General features: G+C 43.3%; 1 long non-coding RNA gene across 1 annotated transcript in view; it reads left to right on the forward strand.

The window, feature by feature from the left end:
• LOC138294205 (uncharacterized) overlaps window positions 1-6,679 on the forward strand; it is a 315,854-nt gene extending 309,175 nt beyond the window's left edge. Inside the window, exon 3 of the long non-coding RNA XR_011203266.1 lies at window positions 6,577-6,679. This is a non-coding gene — a long non-coding RNA (uncharacterized lncRNA). The remainder of the gene's footprint in view (window positions 1-6,576) is intronic.
• The last annotated feature ends 15,291 nt before the right edge of the window (window positions 6,680-21,970 follow it).

Genomic DNA, 21,970 nt, shown 5'->3' on the forward strand with positions numbered 1-21,970 from the left:
GACCATGTACCTCCAGTCGAGATTGGTCCACACCGGGCCCCCCAGCCGGTTCAGCTTGCATCTGATTCTAATACTAGATCTGGGGCTGATGCGAAGATAGTTCTTCCGTTCCAAGCATCTAAATGGTCTATCCACCATTGGAGTTTTGTGCGTGCGTCTACGTCTAAGGGAATGACATCTGAATAGGAGAGGCTTTTCCGTAAATGCCGAATTTTTAATCTCTGAAGGGCTCTGTAATGCAGGGGACCTGGAAAAATAGCCTGAATTGATGAACAGAGGAGACCTACAATTCATGCTAACGTTCTGAGAGAGATCTGAGAACTGCGCAGGATTTGAAGAATCTCCGACTTTATGGTTTTGATCTTTGCAGAGGGAAGCATGAGAGTGGCTGAAATTGAATTTATCTGAAAGCCTAAGAATTCTATAGTTTGAGAAGGTATTAGGATGGACTTTTCCTTGTTTATGATGAAACCTAGCTCCGAAAGAAGGGAGCACATTATGGATAGATGAGTCAAGAGAGAATGTGGAGATTGGCTCATTAATAAAATGTCGTCGAGGTAAATGATGAGTCTGATTCCTTGAGCCCTGAGAAAGGCCACTACTGGTTTCATGAGCTTGGTGAAACACCATGGAGCTGATGATAGCCCAAAGGGAAGAGAGGTAAACTGAAAATACTGGTTTGCCCATTGGAATTGGAGGAACTTTCTGAAATGGGGGTGGATTGGAACGACTAGATATGCATCTTGAAGATCCAATCGGACCATCCAGTCTCGCTGAAGCAGGGTGTCTCTCAGATGGAGGATGGTTTCCATTTTGAAGTGATGCTATACTATGAAATGATTGAAACCTTTGAGATTTATTACAGGACGCATCTTTTTGTTCTTCTTCTGAACTAGAAAAGTGGAGCTGGTGAAGCCTGATGGGTCAGTAAAGGTGGGAGAGATGGCCTGTTTTTGCAACAGGGACTGCACTTCGGAAGAAATAAGGAGAGCCATGTCTGAGGAAAAACGAGGAAGAGGAGGGGAGAAGGTTTGGACTGGGGTTGATTAGAGCTCTATGGAGTAACCCTGAACAGTGTTGATAACCCAGGGGTCTGCCGTGATTTCCTCCCATTTTGTTAGGAAAAAACGGAGACGTCCCCCTATGGGAATAGAAGGAAATAAAAGACTTACTTGGTTGGGTAGAAGATCTTGCGTTCCTGAAGCCTCTGGAGCGGAAACCTCTGCCTCTTTGAGGATAGAACTGTGGCCTATACTCCTGGTAGGAAGCGTCATGGTATCCTCTGGAACTTTGGTTTGATTAGGAACGGCTGGCAAAGCGGTTCCTTCTCTGCTGGCCCTTGCAAAAACCCGTTGGGAAAACATCTTTTTGAGCGATTGCTGAGCTTTATCCAATGACGTAAAGGTTGCTACATATTTACTTAAATCTTTGATGAAAGAATCACCAAATAGTGCACCATCAGTGTGGACATTGGGCTGGACCGATGCCAGGTTAACCAACTTCGGATCGAGCTTTAGAAGTAAGCCTTTTCATCTCTTGTAGGTGAGAGCAGAATTCGCGTTACCCAGTAGGCAAAAGGTGCGTTGGACCCAAAGGGTGAGTTCTTCAGGGTCAATAAACAAGCCATCAATCCTGGCTGCCTCTGCAATGTCGAAAATACGGGTTAAGGGACCCAAAACGTCCATCAATTTATCTTGACAGGAGGCCCACGCCTTATCCACTCCCTTGCGTGGATCCTTGCCCATTTTGGTAAAAAATGTGAGGGGGGGCTGATCTATAGAAGGGGTGACCGAAAGGTGTTGGGCTAGGGAGGGACGGGGACATTCAGATTTTAATTTAGCTCTAGTTTGTTTGTCTAATGGACAGAAAATTTTAGAGGAAACATATTGGGCAACGTGATCAGCGGGAACCCACTCAGTAGAATTGGGATGAAGGATATTCAAAGGGTCAAACATTGGGAAACCTTCAGGGGCGAGAAGGGAAATAGTGGTGGAAGAATGGAGAGAGGTCAATTTAGATTTCTTTGGTGGAGTAGGGGAGACAGAAACGTCGTCCCCAACGTCCGAAACATTGGAGTCCTAGTCCAAATCCAATACATCATCGTCCGTGTCAGGGATGGACGAAATAAACAGAGGGGTAATAATATTTTTTTGTTTGGATTTATGTTTCAAACTTGATTTCCCAACGTCCAAATTTTTATACTCTTTGGAGGGAGCCTTTTGAGGAACCGCATCCTCTGCCACATGTGAGGTAGCCTCACTTCTCTTTTGCGACATTTTTCATAATTTTGGGGGATTTTTTGAGGGAGAGAGGCGCTGACTGCATTCCCCTGCAGCCTGGGTCGACATGGATTTAGAAATCATATCTGAGAATGAAAATTCTAAATTTTTTGTAATTTTTTGTAAGGAAGAATTTACTGCCTGTTGGACAGAAGATTTTATAAAGGCAGAGAGCTCCTGCCTAATGTCATCAGCATCTTGTAAACGGGGGGAGTTATCTGGTTCCATAGTAAAGCAAAAAAGGAACTGGCAATTATGGGGTTAATGGCAAAGAAAACTACAAAGGAACTAAAGGCCCCGCCTATGGGCATCGCCGGTGAACAAAAACCAGGAAATCCCAGCCTTATCCGAATGCACGGAAAAGGGCACAGCAGGACGTGCTATGGAAGGCTCTGAGGTGAGCCAAAGCAAAACCGGAGAGCAAGGTATTTGGCAATAGATAAAAGGAAAGGGTGCGCACTGAAGAAAAACAAACGCGCAGCACACCGAGCGATGCCTCAGGCGATTCGGACCAGCCGCCGTGAAGGAGAACGTTAGGCAGTTGGAAACTAAGCGCGCGAGGCGCCGCGCGCCAACCCGATGCGGCAACTTGCCGACTGGGAGAGAAAGGAAACAAAGCACGTGAGCAGCGCGTGGAACACATTAAATAAATAACCGCAATTATAGACAGTAATAAAATATATATATAGTCTAAATACCACCAATAAATATATGGAGAAGTGAAAAACGGTACTTAACTTGACTGCGAGCAGCAAAAAAAGAGGGCTGTTGCAGTCAAGTGATGTCACAGTGCATATGTTCGTAATATGATTGGTGTACAGTATTTGGACTACGTTTTTATTCCCATTGGCTCTGGTTCTCTGGCCTTCTGGGAATTGTAGTATGTTTCTTGACTGCTGCTATTTATTAAAGTGAGAAAAGAAACGCATAATATGAGCCTCCGGTCTTGTCATAAAATTTAAAAATATATCTTTTAGTAAAGTTGATTTTAAAATTGTGTGTTTGAAAATGCCCCTTTTAGAAAGTGAGCATTTTCTTGCTTATACCATTTCTGTGACTCTGCCTGTTTGGGGATTCCCTGTCTGGGTCAGTTTGACAGTTGGGCTGGTTTCACCTCACACTAGACAGTGACACAAAGGGAGCTGGGGTGTAGTCTGCATTTCCTGATGAGCCATCTGTGCTAGGAGGGAGGGAAGGAGTGGTCACTTACATCTGAAAGGGCTGTGCCTGTCCTCACACAATGCAGTCTCCGACCCCCTGGTGAGTGTCTGGGGCCTGGCTGTGGCAAGGCAGGATTTCACATTCAAAAGAGACTTTATTTTGAAGTAGGCCTACTTCAAATGAGAAATTGGGTATAAGAAGGGCACCCAAAACCACAGACTTTAGATCACTTTTGGGCATCAAGAGGAACCTCTGCCTGGAGAAGAGCTGAAGACCTGAGAAGTGCTGCCCTGCCTGTGACTGTGCTTTGTGGAGCTATTCTGCAGTTGCTGCTTCTGCCTGTGCTAGAGGACAAAGACTGGACTTTGTGTTGCCTTGCTTCTTGTGAAGAACTCTCCAAGGGCTTGATTTAGAGCTTGCCTCCTGTTGTTGATTAGTTGGAGCATGTATCTCTAGACCTAGTGTCAAAGGCATCATAGATCTGTTGTGATTTTAAATTTACATTATTAATGGTATTTCCATACTATTCTGAAACAAATCACTATTTATTTCTGCTGAGGATGACATTTATATGGGTTCAACTCCAGGCTGAGCAAGGGTGAAGTTTCTCCATGCGACCAAAGCAAGCAGATTTGAATCTCTATTTCCAGATCTTCTGCTGTCGTCTTCAGCTCTGGGTACTGAAAGCTACAGTTTCAGGAGGAAACAACAACATCCTTCTTTGCACAGTCTTGTGCAAGGCTCAGGTTTTCATGTTTTCCATGCTTCAGGTTTCCATGTTTAGAGAGATTTGAAGATTAGACTGTGGCCAATTTAGATGGGTTTTCAGAAGCTGCTTTCATCAGTGAAATCCACAGCTACTGCTTCAGGGGAAATGGGAGCATCAAAACTAGTATTCATATAGTGTGACCTACTCAGGTGAACAAACCTAGCACTTAGCTGGGGCAAGGGTGCAATATATATATACAGGGGTAATTTATCTATTTAAATTACACTCATTAAACGTACGTCCTTTTAAAGTGGACTAACATTTCACAGATTTACTATTTTAAGCACAGGGAGTGTAAATAAGTTGCCTGCTGAGACTTACATATTTTCAGTCACATCATGATGCTGGCATTAGAAGCCATGGACATGGGCTCCAAAACAAGAAGCTCATAAGCCAGACCACATATTTTCCCCCCTTTGTTAATTTGTAGAAGTCAAGGATTGGATAGAACCATCTTCTACTGTTATACATAAATGCATTCCATTGGTGTTTTCCAAAACTACTCCAAGGACCAGGTTGAGTTGCTGCCAATGGGTCAAGGTTGGGAAAAAGGCAATACCAACTACCATGGCAAATATGTAAGTATGTATGTGGGGAAAATGTGAAACATAGTAATGTTTGTGTTGACAGCTTTCGAGTGGTAGCACCTGACTTTGAAAATGGTGGGGCAAAAGGATGAACATAATAAAACTGTAAATTATAAATACTGTTAGAGACTTACCTTCACAATACTGCAAGCCATTGCGATCTTAGTCCTGAAAGTTAATCCTCCCTCCTTATGCTGCCTGCTTATAAAGATGTGTTTCCAATCCTGGCCGGGGAATCTCCTGAGGCAATCCAGGTACTGCTCTTATGCTGCATATAAAAGTAAGCAGCATAAGAGCAGTGCTAGGGTTGACTAAGATTGACTAGGGCATACAAGCACAAAACTCCATTGAAGACTGATGGAGCTGTGACTTTGCTCACGCAGCTCCATACTAGCCTTCAATGTGGAAGTCTGAACTGTGCATGTCAGGTTGGCCACAGTAAAAATACCGGCATCAGCTGCTCGTTCCACCCACTAAGAGCTCTGTAGACCTGCCCCTTGAGGAAATGAAATGAATGGAGGTACAGCCCTACAAGGCTAATTTCAGTTGTCAAAAAGAGCCTATGAGATAGTGTCTTGCAGCAGTAGGGGTTCAATGCCCCTGCACTCCTATGAAGTAACCACCGCTGCAGCTTCCACATGTCAGTAGAGGGTGCAAATTGAGTTAGTCATGGAATCAGGACTCATTACCACTGTTGTTTTCTGTTATCCATGAGTGTGTTTTTTTGGCAATTAAATATGTTGATATGGTGCAGAGGTGTACCAGAAGCTGTGTAAGCCTAGTGGTTCGAGCCAGTGAAAGATTTTACCTTTGCATGTAGTCTTTGTCCCAGAAGTAGTATTTCTCCAGCAGGGCAAAGTTGAAGGCCCTATCCGGTGAAGTTCTCCCAAAGTTGAATTCTTAATAGGTGAGTTCAAATTGATGCCATTGATTTTGGCAAAATTTGCTATAAAGCAGGAAAATTCAAATTTCACACCTGACAAAGTCCCCGCTTTGGCCATATACATTTTGTGCCTTTTGCCAGGTCAAAAATGCTAAGTTGAGACATTGTTTCTGGTTTTGAGCGCAAGATGCTCCAGTAGAACAAGCTTTTAAGCTGCAGCCATGAAGGTCACCCGAAAGCCATACAGCTTAGATGTGAGGGTCTACCAAAGTCTTAGTTTTGGGCAGCCAAAAGCTCTGAGTGAGAATAACCTGATTTTCTGGTGGCAGAGGTTTTTGCCTTATGCAGATAGCCTTAGGAAGTTAGTACCAGTCCTCAGGAAGTTGAACATTTCCTATGTCCCATCTTTTCCAACTTTAGGAGTAGGTCCTCTTCTTCACTCTTAAAGCTCATAGAATCTCAGGGATAGCATTAGGAGTCCATGATCTACTCCAGCAGCAGCTACAATCACCATTCAGTCCAGGTCCACCTGCGACTGGTCAACTGATCAATCCAAAAAATCACATATTGCAGATTTTCATGTCTGTGTAGCTACATAGAAGGTCTGACAATTTACCCATGGAGCCCACTTCCTAGTCCTCAGAGTAAGTGGGAGCAGTTAGTTTCTTTCATGTCACAGCCAGCAAGAGTAACGCCACGTGACGCTAATGTAGCAATAGGATGGCGCTATGGGCTCTTAAATATGTCCCTGAATGTTTTCTCATGACTATGCTTTCAGGTGTCTGCTTATAAATTTAAGAATGTTATCGCATTTACTTGCAAAGGTTGATGAACCCAAGACTCTGCACGTAACAAATATTATATTAACGTAATGTTCTTCTTTTTTCTATATCTCAGAAAAAGAAAGTGTGGACGGACCCAACCAGCATTTTACCTGCCGAGTTGCAAACGTCCCACAGATCTCAGCCGCATGCGGTTAACCAACTGCACTATTTTCTCAACTTAGGTATGGTACTAAACGCCGAGTCCCTCAGTTTTCCGTCTATAAATCTCTACATTATAATACATAACGGTATTTTGGCACTTGATGCATTTTGTGGTGCGTTGTGGACTTTGATAAGCAAGAACCCGCAGTCTTATCTATTTCATAAAAGTATTTTACTTGAGAGAGTATTTTCGATCACTTTGACAGTGTGATTTCTTCCCGTATCCTGAAGTTTATATCTGTGAATTATTAATGTAGTTTTTGTTTGTAGCTATATCTTAATTCCTGTCCTCTCATTCACCTGTCACGACTGTTTTGATTCCCATCTCCGGATGATGCACCGGATCTGTCTTTCAGAGATACCGCGGTGTCACCGGTATTTTTCAGCTGTTAACAAATTATTCAGACTTCACAAGAAAATCAGAGCATTTCGCGGTTTCCATTGGACCTGTCAGTCAGCCTGATGGTACTTTGAATTTATCTTGTGGATAAAAGAAAGAATTTAAAATACATCTGGTGTGTCAGTTGAGAGAACATAGGGCGCAGCACTTGCAATAAACAAGCGGTTCGTTGCCTTCATTAAATGAAAGATCGCCTCGAGAGGCTCCTTACCCACCTGAAAACAATGCAACAGAATTAGCAAAAACTCACAGCACAAACCTGCTGAACACTGGCATAACTATGGGGGCTCATTCTGGTTTGCAGCAGGGGTTTAGATTTTTTCTTACAATGTGTATTAAATCAATACACAATGCTTTGCAAGCTAGTTAAAGATCAAGAAAATAAATTACCACGTGGGTCCCCAAGGACATACATGAAGTAGAGGTCAAAGGTCAACACTATACAGTAGTGTGCATTTATGGGATAGGAGGGCCTAGTGGCTAAATTGCAAATTTTGGAACCTAGAAAGCAAGCGCCAGATGAGCACATGGTTGCATGTTCCAGGTATAGATTGGCATGCTCTGGGTGACCTTAGCAAAAACTGGCACCATGCTTGCAAAAAGTTAGAGTATGTGCTGAAGAAACCACACCGTAGATCAGCTTTCCCTACATTTTACACTAGGTATGCCTCACTAAAAGTGACGCAAACAAGTGCAAAATGCTTATTTTGAATTTACGTTTATGCTGGAAAGTTGCCTGAAAGTAACGCAAAGCAGCACTTTACTTTGCATTACTTTGCGTCAGGGTGGGGGTTCAATTGAATGGTACTTGGGAATTCCCATGCAACCACTCTTGGCTTTAATGCAAATCCCTATCTACTAATAATAGTAGACAAGGGGTTGATAAAAAAAAAAACGATGCTTTTTCAAAAGAGGTGTTAACTTGGAGGAATGCTTTTATTTCTCCAAAAGTTTCTAACTTGCACTGTACAGCACTCATTAAAAGTGGAAAAAGTTAGAAGTTTGTCTGTGCATAATATTTTGTACTGGAATGTTACCCTTCCATTACAAAACCCATGCTATACATCAACCACACACCCTTGTGCTATGATGCAAAGGTGTGCATGGAGCTAGGCAGCCTAATTGTGTACCAGCTCTAGAATGAATGTAGGGCACCGTAATATCTTAGTGAATATGGTGCTTTTTCCCTCTCTCACAACGCTGCAATATTTGAGTATTTAATAAATATACCCATGTTTTTATGTGCCTCCTTTGATGAAAGTAGTTCCCAACCTCTTGTCAGTGTTTATTGCCCCCCCTCAAAGGCCGACTCCAGGATGCCCTTCTCAAATGCAGTGTGAACCACATCCATGCTGTCAGGTTCTGTACACGGTCACCCTTTGTAAGCCTCTAAAATGTGGCCAGGAACCATCACTCCTTTGCTCAAGGAAGATGTAGTTGATTGTTACATCACCTCGCAGGGATTTCCACAGATGGTCCCTGGGGCCCTCCTTCCCTCACCTAAAGGGTAGTCAGTTGGTGTGCATCACCTATCAAGTTGCTCACAATTAATACACCTCCAATCATCATCTTGCTATGCTCATGCTTCAGTAATACGGAGCATGCAAATTGCCAAAATAGTACCCTCATTTGCTTGGAGCTAGTACCACATTCAAAACTAGGAATGCTTGCTTGCTATTGTGTAGGCACTAATTTTGCAAATGTATGAAGCTTATTACCGAAAAGACCTCTGTTGGAGATGACCATCTTTTGTATGACCTTCCCTCAGATTTTTACATTCCTATGCTGAACCTATTTTTGCTGGCCCTAGAACTCTATACACTTTTCTGCTGCCAACCTGAGTTAAACTTTCTGTGTACCCCCTTCTAAAATTGGCATTCCCCTGAATGGCACATTTAATTTACTAGTGTATGGTACTACATGTAACAAGTGGTATTATAAAACTTGATGGGGGCGCCCTGCAAAATACATTGAGGGGCCCCACCATGCTCAGGACCAAGTCAGGAACTCTCAGGCCAGGGGCTCGCCATTCATGCAAAGTGTCAGATAGGGCCCCTGAAGCTCAGGGGCCCCCAGCACCGTGGGGACATTTGCTCAACACTGCTTGTACCTAGGGCCTTTAAACTAAATGCTACAAGTGAGTTGCAGCACTCGTGCTTTTCTCTACAACAGCACTGTAAAACATGCCTCTTGGCCTGCCCATGCAGCATATGTGTGTAGTTTGTCAAACTGCCTTTTGGACCTTTTGAAATAAATCTTTTGCCAGGCCTAACCCTTCCTTTTTATTTCCTATAAGTTACCCCTTAAGTAGGCCCGAAATACCCATAGGGCAGGATGCATTGTATTTAGAAAACAGGATATTTATATTTAATGTTTTATATGTCTAGGCAGTGGGAAACCTCCAAGGGTGTTTTTCACTGTGGCAAGGGTAGCCCTGTCACAGGAAAACACTGAATATCATTATAACAATTTATCCTGCTTAACTTCAGTTTGGGAGCAGCTAGAACCACGATGAATGACTCAGTTTAATAATAATTTAAAACACAATTTAATTAATGGCATGTCGAATTTTATATAACTAATTTAGAAATTATACTTTTAGAAAGCTATCATTCCTCTGCCTATGTCAAATGTTCCTTTCTGCGGGATCCAAGGTCACCAGACTATTAATGGCATTCCTGTGGTGTCATGTGTATTGCTCCCAGACAGTAGCTAAGGGTCTTGGGTGCAGAAAGTTGTTTTCCTTCCTTAAGCAGAATGACTTGTTGGGGTTGGGCCCGCTCCTTTCTGAGCTTCAAAGAGTGCCTAACCCATCACTGGGAGACCTAGGCCTGCCTTCCTTTATCCTCCTAGTCAGTGTGGATCCAAACCCAATGGGGGGATTAGTAGGCTGCCCCAGAACTGGTTTAGGGTGACCACTAGGGAGGATTTGCTCTTCATCATCGCCACACCTCTGGGTGGGTATAGGGATCTTAGGCCAGGGGAAGAAAAGGTTTGCCATGTTGGATGTAGGTAGATGTTTGACCTGTCAGCCTCAGGGTGGTCTCCCCTCAAACATTTTGCCTGCTTGCCTCCAACTTTGTCAAATTTGTTAATGTTGGCCTTAGGACTGTTGTACTTTACCACTGCTAACCAGTGCTAAAGTGCTTGTGGTCCCTCCCTAAAACATGGTTATTTACTTATATGTCCCTTGTAGAGTGGTATAACATATCCCCAAGGCCTGTAAGTTAAATGCCATCGGTTTGCCTGCAGCACTTATTGTGGCAACCGCTTACATAGCCCTCCTAAAACATGTCCCTTTGCCATTGCAGTCTAAATGTAGTGTTACATTGCCATGCCGACTTGGCATTTACAACCCCATGCTAAGCCTTGAACTCCCCTCTTATGTAGGCCTGGGATGAAACTCATGGAGTTTTGCTCCATGCAGTTGCGCAGAGTGCCAAAAAAACTCTATGATATTAGGTGAAACTTTGCGAGTAGGTGTTCGTACTAGCTTTTTACATTTTAGTAGTGCGATCAGTTCTTCCTCGCTGCAAAATTAACATGAACGGCACCAAATGTCTGCATGGGAACAGCCATTTTGTTTTACTGACTTTCCTGTGTTCTGTCTGTGCATGATGCTGGGCCTTTTTCGATCCAACCTAAATCTTTTCAATTCTCTCCCCTCCCACTCATCCACCTCTCGCTTACCTTCATTTTATTAGTGAGTATCTTTGTATTTGTAGATATATTATCCTTTCTTCTATTAATTCTTTTATTTTACTATTTCTTATTTTTTTCCCCACCCAGCACCATGGTAGAAGAGGGCGAGACAGGGAGTGGGGGTGCCAGTGTGGGTGCTAACAGCACATCTTGCAATCACCGGCACCACCAAGAGGTGCAGCCCCATGCCATTTTTCGGAAACGGCAGAGGTGGCTGCACTTGTTTTTTACATGCATCATAACCACTCCACCAAGCTGGCAGCACAACTGTGAGTGGGGACACCCTGCCAGAGCGTTGTCTGTTGTGGGGGAGGGTGAGCCAGTGTTTGCATCTGAGCACTGAGGTCCAGCTTACCTAACAGCAGTTGGCACACTGCTGGGCAAATATCCTCAACAAGAAGCAGGACCAGCTTGACCTGCTGGGCATTGAGATTGTGGGCCTCAGTGAGCATTATTTAGTTGTTTTGTTCTACCATGCTAATATTCTTTTCAGATAGCATGCTACTCACACTCGTAGGTAAGGTAATTTTACATTACAGATATTATGTGATCAAGTTTACGCTAGCTAGGTGGTCAGCGCTACCAAATCATAGTCATCAGTGCTCATTTGGGCTGATTTTTAGGAAGTCTTGGAGACTCCTCTATCCTGTCATTAACATAATGGCAGTACTAATATCAGTAAATTAGACTTCTCTGTGCCTTTCTTTATGTAGCTCAACAGTCCCAAGTAATCTCCCCATGATGTGTAGTATGTATCAATGCACTGAAAAAAGGGGAGACCGAGTTGGCCCATCAAAGGGAGTTGAGAATGAGAGGATAAACAAAGATCATTTGTTGCAATGCATTAGAAGTTCCAAATGTAATTTAGGTTTAGGAAATTTGGAATAGGCCTTAGGTGTAGGAAATTAGGAATAGGTCAACTCAATGCTACCACTAGAGACGATATGTTTTAAAAAGGTACAATGTTCTGTGTTTGCCTTCACCTGACAACAAATTGTTTTGGGATATTAATTGTACCAATAAACCATTTGTTTACTTTCTTTATTTCTTACATCAGCACCAAAGGCAAGGAGAGTGCTTTGGAAGTGGGTCAGGGATCCGGAGGTGCCACTACCAGTGCCACTGCCGGTAGAAGTACCACCACCAGCACTGTGGCCATGGCTGACAGATCTGCTAGCCCCAGTAAGTCCTCCTCTTACTATTATTATGATTTCCATAACATTTACCTCTCCCCATTTAGAATAATGTTTACTGTGCCTTTCTTCTTTTTTTCAACTCTTTATTCTATCTAATGTTTGATTCTTGTTATCCTTGCATTATCCTATTTTTTCTATATTTTATTTACTCTAGCTGACTTCCTCCTGTCGATACTAATCTGTACCTTTTTTCCTGCTTTGTAAGTAAGTTTCCCTCTACCCTTATATTTCTCATGGACTGGTACAGTAAGACTAACAGAGCATATTTTAGGGCTGGTACTGTACTGTGAAGGTTGCATGCCCAAGTAAGCTACTCTATGCATGTTTGTAGAAAACGTGTTCCCTTTCTTGCTCATGCTCAAACAGTTATATGAGAGAGTGGCCATGGTCATGGTGGACCCCCAAATGTTGTGTTGTATCTTTTATTATTAATTTATACAGTAGTACACCAGCAGTTTCGATGACAGTGCAGCATGGCTGGAGAGTAGAATGAGGATGGACCTATAGCATTTGCCAACTAAGACCATATATCTATCATTGACCAATTATTCCACCCCTTCATTGGGCGTCAGTGGCTCAGAGTCATCATAGTTTGGCCCCTCCGTTACAAAAAGTTTTTGGTTGGGTTCACTACCTGGCTTTTCTAACATTGTCAACCAGCAGAATGCTCAAAGTGATATTTTTGATAGAAAGTATTGCTAACTAAACTATAAGGATGTATTGCAGTTGTAGTTTGTTAAAAAAGAATAATAAGGGAGGCATATCTGGCATATAAAATGTGTAAATTGTTTTTAGCCACACAGAACACCAGTGCTAGGGCCAGTGCAGCAGATGAAGGGGCGATTGCAAGGGTAGTCCCAGCAGTGGCAGGGATGGTGGTGGTGAGTCATAATCCTTCCTTATTGACAATTACTAGTATATTCACTGCAAAGGTGTTTTGAACCCCCCACTTTAGCAGCAATGGGGGGGGGAATTGAGTTCTTAATTGCCTCTTCTATCTCCAACTCAGCAGGTAAAAGCTCAAAATGAACGCTAAAAATGATGGGTTGATGGAAAAGGGAAAGAAGGATGGAAGGTAAAAGGATGGGTGAATTAGTATCTGAGTGAAAGGATGCATATGTGGGTGATAGAATGCATGGGTTAATGAAAGGATGGATGAAAGGGAAAATATGGATGAAAGGGTATATGGGTGAAAGGATTCCTGAGTCAGTGAAAGGGTGGATGGCTGAAAGGATGCTCGGTGGGTTAAAAGATGGTGGAAAGGGTGGACTGGTGAAAGGATGTGTGGATGGGTAAATGGATGGATGGAAAGTTGGACGGATGAATGGATGGATGGATGGATGGATTGAAATGGTGTAGACTAAATTAGAGAATAAAGCCTAAATGGTGGGTATCAAAGGGTGAATAGAACAATCAATGGCTAATTGCTTATATAAAGAAAGAAGAGAGCTCTTCTGGAGAGAGGCATGCTCACCTATTTCGTTTGCTCTGTTTTATAAACATCTACGTTCAAATTGGGGGTATTTTAATTTTCTGTCTCCTCCCTTGACTCACTTTATTTGTTAAACAAGGCAGATATGTATTCTACCCATCATTATTCATCACGTCCCTGGCTGTGGCATTTTGCCACCTATGACCTAACTGCAGCATTGTTCAATTTGGCACTGCAGTGTTGGCTAGGCAATGTACGTCTGCTTCACATAATGCAGCATTTACAACATTTTCAATGCATTGCAATTGGCAGACCGAAACAAGGTGTGTCCACTGAGTCATCTCACCTCCTAGTAGTTCACTCCTTTATTCTTTCCTAAGTACTTTCTCAGCCTACCAAAAACATTGAAAAATCCATTCAGGGCATGTGCCACATTTTTCTGGCCAAGTGATTCATATATTTCATGGCTTCCACAATGGATTTACTCCTTTTCAAATGTTTCTCTTTTGACATTTGTCAAATACAGTGACTGTTTAAGCAAAAACTTGGGTATATGATGATGATCAGTGACACTCCATTATTCTATAGCAAAACCTCTTCCTACCCGTCCTATTCCCTCTAACTTGCCCTGCAGTAGAGTAAGTTAAGTTTCTTTTCCTTCCTACCAGGGGAATGTATTTGTTGGACATAATTTGTGGTGGAGGACGAGGCCAGGGAGGAAAGTGGGACTAAGTGACTGATTTCCATTTTTACAAATGGGAAACTCTGTGACAAACGTGACAAATACAATCTATGTATCTGGTTCCTTTTTCTGTTTTGAGGTGCATCATTTTTCCCACCATCTTGATTCCATGGCAGACAGGATATCTGCAGTTTATACGTGATGAGTGATGTGGTATCATTATTATTCATCTGCCTCTTTGGAGTCAGGGTAGAATTGAAAGGAATTTGGATAAGAGCATGGCCATTGAATTAAAGTGAGACAATTATCCATTGCAGCTGCCCCAGCTGCAGATTGCAGAGCGTAGCAAAGTACCCCACATGCAAGCTAGCATGCCTTTAATAATTTAGCACAACAAAAGTACTTGTACTCCATAGTGCATAATGCCGTACTAATTATTGAAAATACATTTATTTTTATTTTTCCACACAAAGACCCGCATTATGACTTTGACAGTATTTTGGCAAGGCCCCCACACTGGCGGCCACTTAAATACCACCAGTGATGTCAGTCTCCTGACCATCCTATTACGAGGCACACACAGGAGACCGCCTAAATACGGCCACATTCCACTCACCGTCAGGCTGACTGATGGTGAGAGAGAGAGAGAGATGGTCACACTACCAGCACTGCCACGATGAGAAGACTCCGCCCACCAGATTACGAGCCACAATTCAGCACAGTGGTCACTGCACAGCGGTGAACCATTGGCCGTTCACACCGCTGTGCAACAACCAATGGGTACCGTTGCTGCCTATGGGTTACTGGTGCCCATGATGTGAAATGCCAGAGGTGACGGTCTGGTATGCGGCAGCCGTCACTGCCGTCATCTGCCCCATACTTGAAGACCTCCATGATGTGAGCTGCTGTGTGATTCCTGCCAGTTATGTGGATGACTGTAATGGGGGAGTACCTGCGAAATGTGTATGTTTGAAGTGTGTGCGTGTGTGTGTGCAGGCATGTGTGTGCATCTTAATGGGTGTGTGTAGTTGTGGGGGTGAAGTTGTGTGGGACAGGAATGCATTTTCCTGGCTTGGGGTGTGCCACCACCAGGGTTTTCATGGCGAGGTGTTTCCCACGAAAACCCTGGTGGTGTGAAGCCTGGTAATACGGTCGGCGGTGTCATGCATGCCACCGGCCCGGAGAAGGCACTGCTGCCCACGGAAATCCGTCTACACTGGCAAGACTGCTGGCGGTGTGGCTCTTTGGTGTCAGCCACACCATCTCCCTCATAATACGGCGGGCTTCATCACCAGGACTGCAGCAGTGAGACCGCCACCTCCACTGCGGCGGGACCTGGACTGCCAACCTCGTAATGACCACAAAAGTGTTTGCCTAGTTTTTTACTAGGAAACCCTTTAAAAGGAAAAAAACTGCTTTTTAAAAAAATCCGGCGTGCTGTTGTTCAACCTTAATTACTTTCAGGTAGTCATTGTTTTTATGTAAGACATATGTGCGTAAAAATGGCTTTGGCAGTATTTTGGCAGTACCATCACACTGGCGGCCGCTTAAATACTGCCAGTGATGTCAGTCTCCTGACCATCCTATTACGAGGCACACACAGGAGGGATGGATTTGTTGTAGGTGGAGAGGGTGGGAATTAGGAAGGTACCAGCAGATTGGACTTTGTTGGATTAGTTTTCATGGTCATTTTTTGGACATTGGTTGGGGACAGGGTGATTTGTTTCGGGAGTAGAGTTTAGCCTGTTGTAGGTGGAGAGGGTTGTTTTCAAATCTTTTATTTCTATTGTTCTAAATAAGGCAAAATATTATGATTCTGTTGTTATACTTTATGCCTGAAGTAGTCTTTCATGTCTTAGTTTTGCCCTGCACTGCTGCCTTTTCATGCAGCCTGTTTTTTAAATTGGTTTACCAAAGTGTATGTATAGTTAGTTATTCCCATGTTGTACTATCCTCTGTAACTATATTATTGACCATTAGGGGGGTAGGGTATGCTGCCATTGCCTGTATTGCCAACAACAACCTACATAAACAAGGAAAATCAAAGTACCTGTCTGCACTACAGTAGACGTTAGTTACTTACTAAACAAGTAAACTTTACTCTATAGTTCCCATACCTTAATAAATGGAACAATGGCTGCTACCTCTCTCAATCTTCCAAAACCTAATGCAGGGTTTTCCAAGCTACCTTCTTAATGGAGGTAGTAGTAGTAGCAGGCAAGGGCAGTAACCGGGAAGTTATCACATTCACAACAAGTGAGGTCCCACTCCCATCTAGATGAGATTCAACTGTAGCAATATTCAAAAGGTTTATCCTTCACAGGCAACTAAATTGAAAGAAAAACACATAATTAGTGGGTTATATATTTATATCATAGCTTTACAAAGACTGAGACCAGACTACTACCACTATGACACAACAAAAAAAGAAAACCTGATTTTATAACAAAAACTAGCAATAGTAATTTCTTCTGTTCAAAGAAATGGGGAGCTAGTTTGTATTTAAAAATAAAGTTACAAAATCCTTGAGTCAGGAGTGGAGTTGACAAGGTTAAACATTTATGAGACACAAAGCCTGAATGATGATGTGGGTGTATTATGTTCTATCTCTAAAATATGGATCCCTTTTATGCATGGGTGGGTAAGAGGAGCTGGTGTGGGCTATTCCTCAGGGAATAGAAGATCCTGCCATGAGTTGAGGTCACATTTACCACATCCACCCCAGCAATTGTGTGATCTATTTATGGTGCAAATTAAGTCACACCTCGATAGATCACACAGCCCGGGGAAAGAGGGTTAAGAACTTGGGGCCAGATGTATGATCACGACCCATTGCGATTCGGTAATAGCGATTTTAAAGAAATCGCTATTACCGACTCGCGAAGGGCCATGTATCACATTTGCTAATCGGTAATAGCGATTTCTTAAAAATCGCAAATGCTATTACCGAATCGCAAATTGCGATACCGGCCCCATTCCAGCTATGGGCCTGTTGGCCCATAGCTGTGAATGTTTTGCATTTCCAAAATTGCGATTTCTGAACCAGAAATCGCAATTTTGGAAATGCAAAAGGCCAGGGTGCTGTGGGCCTAAGGCCCCCTCTCCTGCACCCCCTTTTTTTTTTAACATGTAAGGTACACACATGCCAAAAGGGCATGTGTGCTTTACATGTTAAATTTAAAAATGAAGTTTTACTGCATTTTTTAATTTTGCACCAGGTTACCACCTGGTTGCAGATCATGGTATTTTGCATGTGTAAAATACCATTCTGCGAAAAATTGCAATTTGCGATTTTTTGCAGCATTGCATTGTGACAGGTCGCAACACAAAAAATCTAATTTTTTGCAATTTCTACTTTGTGGTCTGCGAATGCCTTTCATGCATTGCAGACCACTATTTTGCACACGCAAACGGCCAATTTTACCGTTTGCGAGTGCAAAATATTTTCATACATATGGCTCCAAGTGAATGGATGGGAAAGGGGATTGGGTAAAGGTATGACAAAGACAAACAGTACACAACAACAATATTCATAAGGGCGATGAGCAGCACATCTTCATCAGTCTGTTGTTGAAGGATATGATGGAATGAGGATGACACAGTTCAGTTAAATGCATTGCAAACTATCCTTCAGCCTCAGAGACCCAAGTTATTATTTGAGATGTTAAGGTTCTGTCAGCTAGGTTTGAAAAGTAAGAATTATGGAGGAGTGAAGTGAACCCACCCAGTTGTAAAAAATATAATTATTAAAAGAAAAATGATACTGTATTGCCAAATTGGGTGATGGATCTTCATTCTTCTCGGAATGTCAGTCACTCTTGGGTGCCTGGCTGAACTGGTCCAGTAAGGTAAGCAAGAGTGTTATGGAGATTTCGCGTCTTGTGAAGGAGAAGAAAAGGCCTGCAGATTTTAGATTCAAGGAGAAGGACACAAGGTAAGCCTCATGAGGACTGTACCAAAAAAATCGGAGGCAGAGCAAGATCATAGACTACTACAATTATTCATTTAATTTGAGGACATGTGTCATATGTGATCGATTAACAGAGAAGTGAGAACAATTTATAACCTATCACGAATACCCCAGTTGCATGTACCAGGATGTTTAATCTCACAATGGTCATCATCATGCCATTTATCCAGGAGCATACATCATGTAATGATGTGGCATCACACCTTTGTCTCGAGTTACAAGTAACAGCACCCCCAACCACACCATGTAAGAGAAGTTTCACATTTGAACCAGCAGTGAAGCACACACACTCAGCAGCATTTCCCAAATCAACGCACCTCTTGCCAGTTCACAGAGCTGAGTAGCCCTCTGAGTCATCATTATTATGGTTTTATTTTTTGTCCATAACTACCTTCTTCTGGCTGTTAAGCTAATTGTTAGAAATGGGGTCTCTAGTTGGCAGTCAGTTTATACCCTGTCCAAGTATGGACCCTCAGTCCAGTCAGGGTAAGTGAGATACACAGCTCAGATACCCCTGCTCACCCCCTTGGCACAAGCAGTTAGGCTTATCTCAGATGCAATGTGTAAATTATTTGTACCAACACATACAGTAAGACAGTGAAATCACCACAAACATACTCAGCACCAGTTTAGAGAAATAGCCAGGATTTATCTGAGTAAAACAAGACCAAAGATATGAATTTTCAAAGATTAAACTTCAATATAGTGCTTAGAAACACAACAGCTCCAACATGAGCTATCCCAACAACGTTTATGGAGTTGTTACCAACAATCTGATGTCAGTGGCGAGGAGGCTGGCACTGGTCACAGAGTCGTATGGAACCTCAGGTATAGTACCTTTGGTAAACGAGGAAGCAAGTCGGTACACAGAGTCTGGGAGGTGAGGCATTGCTGGGTCCAGTGTGGCATTGGTTCCTTACTGCAGAGCAGGGGATGTGATGCTGCATTGGTGCAAGATGTTGCTTCCTGATGATCCTGTGGGATTGATGAATCCAGCAGGTCAAGACTAGTTGGATGACCTCACAGGGTTGTGGCTACGCCACAGGGCTACAGGCACCGCGGTGGAGTCCAGTGTCACAGATATCAGTGACACGCCACTTGGGACTCACGAAGTTGTGGGACGTCAGCAGGGATGTGGCAGCGCCGGGCATGCAATGTCAGTAGCTGTTGTCACACTCCAGCAGGGACCACAGCTTCGGGTGCAGGCGGTGTTGCTGAGTTGGGCAGCGGTGTCGTCCTGAAGTCACCCGGAGTCAGTATGCCTGTTTTCTCTTATTTTTAGGTCAGCTTTCACTCCGAAGGGCCCAGAAACTGGAAAAGGTTCCACCTGGAGAATTAGGGTCTAAAGCAAGCAAACCCAGAGGCTGGTAGGTTAAGTCTTTGATATCCCGGAGACTTCTTAACAGGAGACAAGCTCAGTCCAAGTTCTTGAAGTAACTTCACAAGCAAGACATACAGCAAAGTCCAGTCGTTATCCTCTTTAAGGCAGAAGCAGCAACTGCAGGCCAATACAACAACGCACACACAGCAAAGGGTCAGTACTCCTCCTTTAGCTCTTCAACCCTTCTCCATGGCAGATGTTCCTCTTGATCCAGAAGTGGTCTAAAAGTCTGGGGTTTGGGTCCATTACCTATACTCATTTCTGCCTTTGAAGTAGGCATACTTCCAAGGGAACTCTCTGTTGTTCACAAAATCCTGCCTTTCCCAGGCCCGGACCCAGACATACACCAGGGGGTTGGAGACTGCATTGTGTGAGGACAAGCACAACTATTTCAGGTGCAGAAATCAGCTCCTCCCGCCCAAGGAAGACTCATCAGGATTTGCAGGAACCACCTCAGCTCCCTTTGTGTCACTGTCTAGAGGGAATTCACAAGCAGCCCAACTGACAGTCTGACCCAGACGTAGATTCCACAGGCAGGCAGAGGCACAGAATGGTTAAGAAAAATAAATACCCACTTTCTAAAAGTGGTACTTTCAAACAGACCATCTAAAAACCACCTCTACCAAAAGATGGATTTTTAAATTGTGAGTTCAGAGACTCCAAACTCCACATCTCTATCTGCTCCCAATGAAAAACACCACATAAAAGATATTTAAAGGCAGTCCCGATGTTAACCTCTGGGAGAGATAGGCCTTGCAATAGTGAAAAACTAATTTGGCTGTATTTCACTATCAGGATATGTGAAACACACCAGTACATGTGCTACCTTTTCAATACACTGCACCATCTCCATGGGGCTACTTAGGGCCTACCTTAGGAGTTACATGTGGAAAAGGAAAGGTTTGGGCCTGGCAAGTGGGTACACTTGCCAGGTTGAATTGGCAATGCAAGACTGCACACACAGACACTACAGTGGCAGGTCTGAGACATGTGGGCGGCACAATTTGTGCTGCAGGCCCACTAGTAGCATTTGATTTACAGGCCTTGGGGATATCTAGTGCACTTTACTAGGGACTTAATAGTAAATCAAATATGCAAATCAGGGGTAACCAATCATAACCACAATTTATAAAGAGAGCACTTGCACTTTAGTCAAAAATACAGGAAGAAGAGGCAACAAGACAAGGGAAACCACACCAAGGATGTCAGGTCTAACGGTAATCCTGCCCTGAGACCTTCCATCTTCCTCCAGTCTCTGAGTTACGAATCAGTCCAAGTTGGTCTCAACCTGAAAGAACTATTCCTGTAGTTCACTGTTGTTGAAGAACAAGAAGAGAAACAGAATTTGAGCATTTTTGTATATTTGTGTTTGTTAACTAAACTGGCTGGTCTGGTCTCTGAAGAACCAGAAAAAAGGAGTAGACCCTGGAAGTACATTTTGTTAAGTGTGAAAGGACCAATCACCTTCATGAATAAGGGTCACTCATCTGAACACCCTCTCTCACTGTCTGCCACAACATCAATCATCCCTCACAATCACTCAAAAATGTATCATCACTTATTGGTGCAGTACTTTCCTCTTCCAATCCAAGTACTGTAGTAGGTACACAATTGTATCTCCTCTTTGATGCAAGAAACACATTTGAATTTGTCAGGCTTGTAAATCAGGTGATCTTTTGTGGCAGCCCTGACAGGTGATGAAAAAAAGAAGGATAGGCATGGGAAGGAGGCAGGCATTGTCTCCAATGGCCTGAAAGGAATAGGGTAGCATCTTCACTATATACCGGTCCACCTCCAATTCAGTCATACATATGCTAAAAAATGGTGGGGCTGCACAAGTCAAACACAAACGTAATGATCTGAAGCAATTCAACTGTAAATATTTGAAAGTTCTCTGGTGGCCTACTCAGTCAGGGAAGCAGAGTTCTTCATCCAACTCGGGTGGTTCACCCAGATTTTGGTCACCTAACTCTCGGATCTGACCAATTGCCCTCATCCTCCTCCACCTGTGGTATTTCAGGAACTGGGGAATTGTGTGGTATGAAGTGTTGGTTAATTTTGATCATGGTCAAGCTCCCCATGTTTTGAGGCGAGAGACTATTCCTGCTCACTGTGACAACTGTGCGAGCTGCACAGAGCAAACACTCATCAGACACACTGGCCACCAGAATAACCCAGATACTTTATTGCCGGCCTTTGCTCAGCTCTGGCAATTGGCTCATCTTCCCATAACAATACACCAATTGGTTTTGATCCACATGGACCTCTTTTGGGTCATCCAGGAACATTCTCTGAATGGTCACTGGTGCTGCCACTTGCTTAACTTCTTTTGCCTTTGTCTCTGTGCTGGATTTAACACCTGGCACTTGAAACCAAGCAATGCAGAGGCTGGGGTTGATACTTCTGTTCCTGCTTTTGCTGCTGTTCCCAGTTTTCTTGTTGCTGGTGTTGACTGCTGTGAGACAACAGGACTGCCCTCTCAGAAAGTTAAGGTGGTACCACAGGAACGTCTGCCTGTGAGTGGGACTCTAATTTCTAGCCC

The sequence above is a fragment of the Pleurodeles waltl genome, chromosome 4_2 (genome assembly GCF_031143425.1).
Source record: "Pleurodeles waltl isolate 20211129_DDA chromosome 4_2, aPleWal1.hap1.20221129, whole genome shotgun sequence".
Classification (NCBI taxonomy): domain Eukaryota; kingdom Metazoa; phylum Chordata; class Amphibia; order Caudata; family Salamandridae; genus Pleurodeles; species Pleurodeles waltl.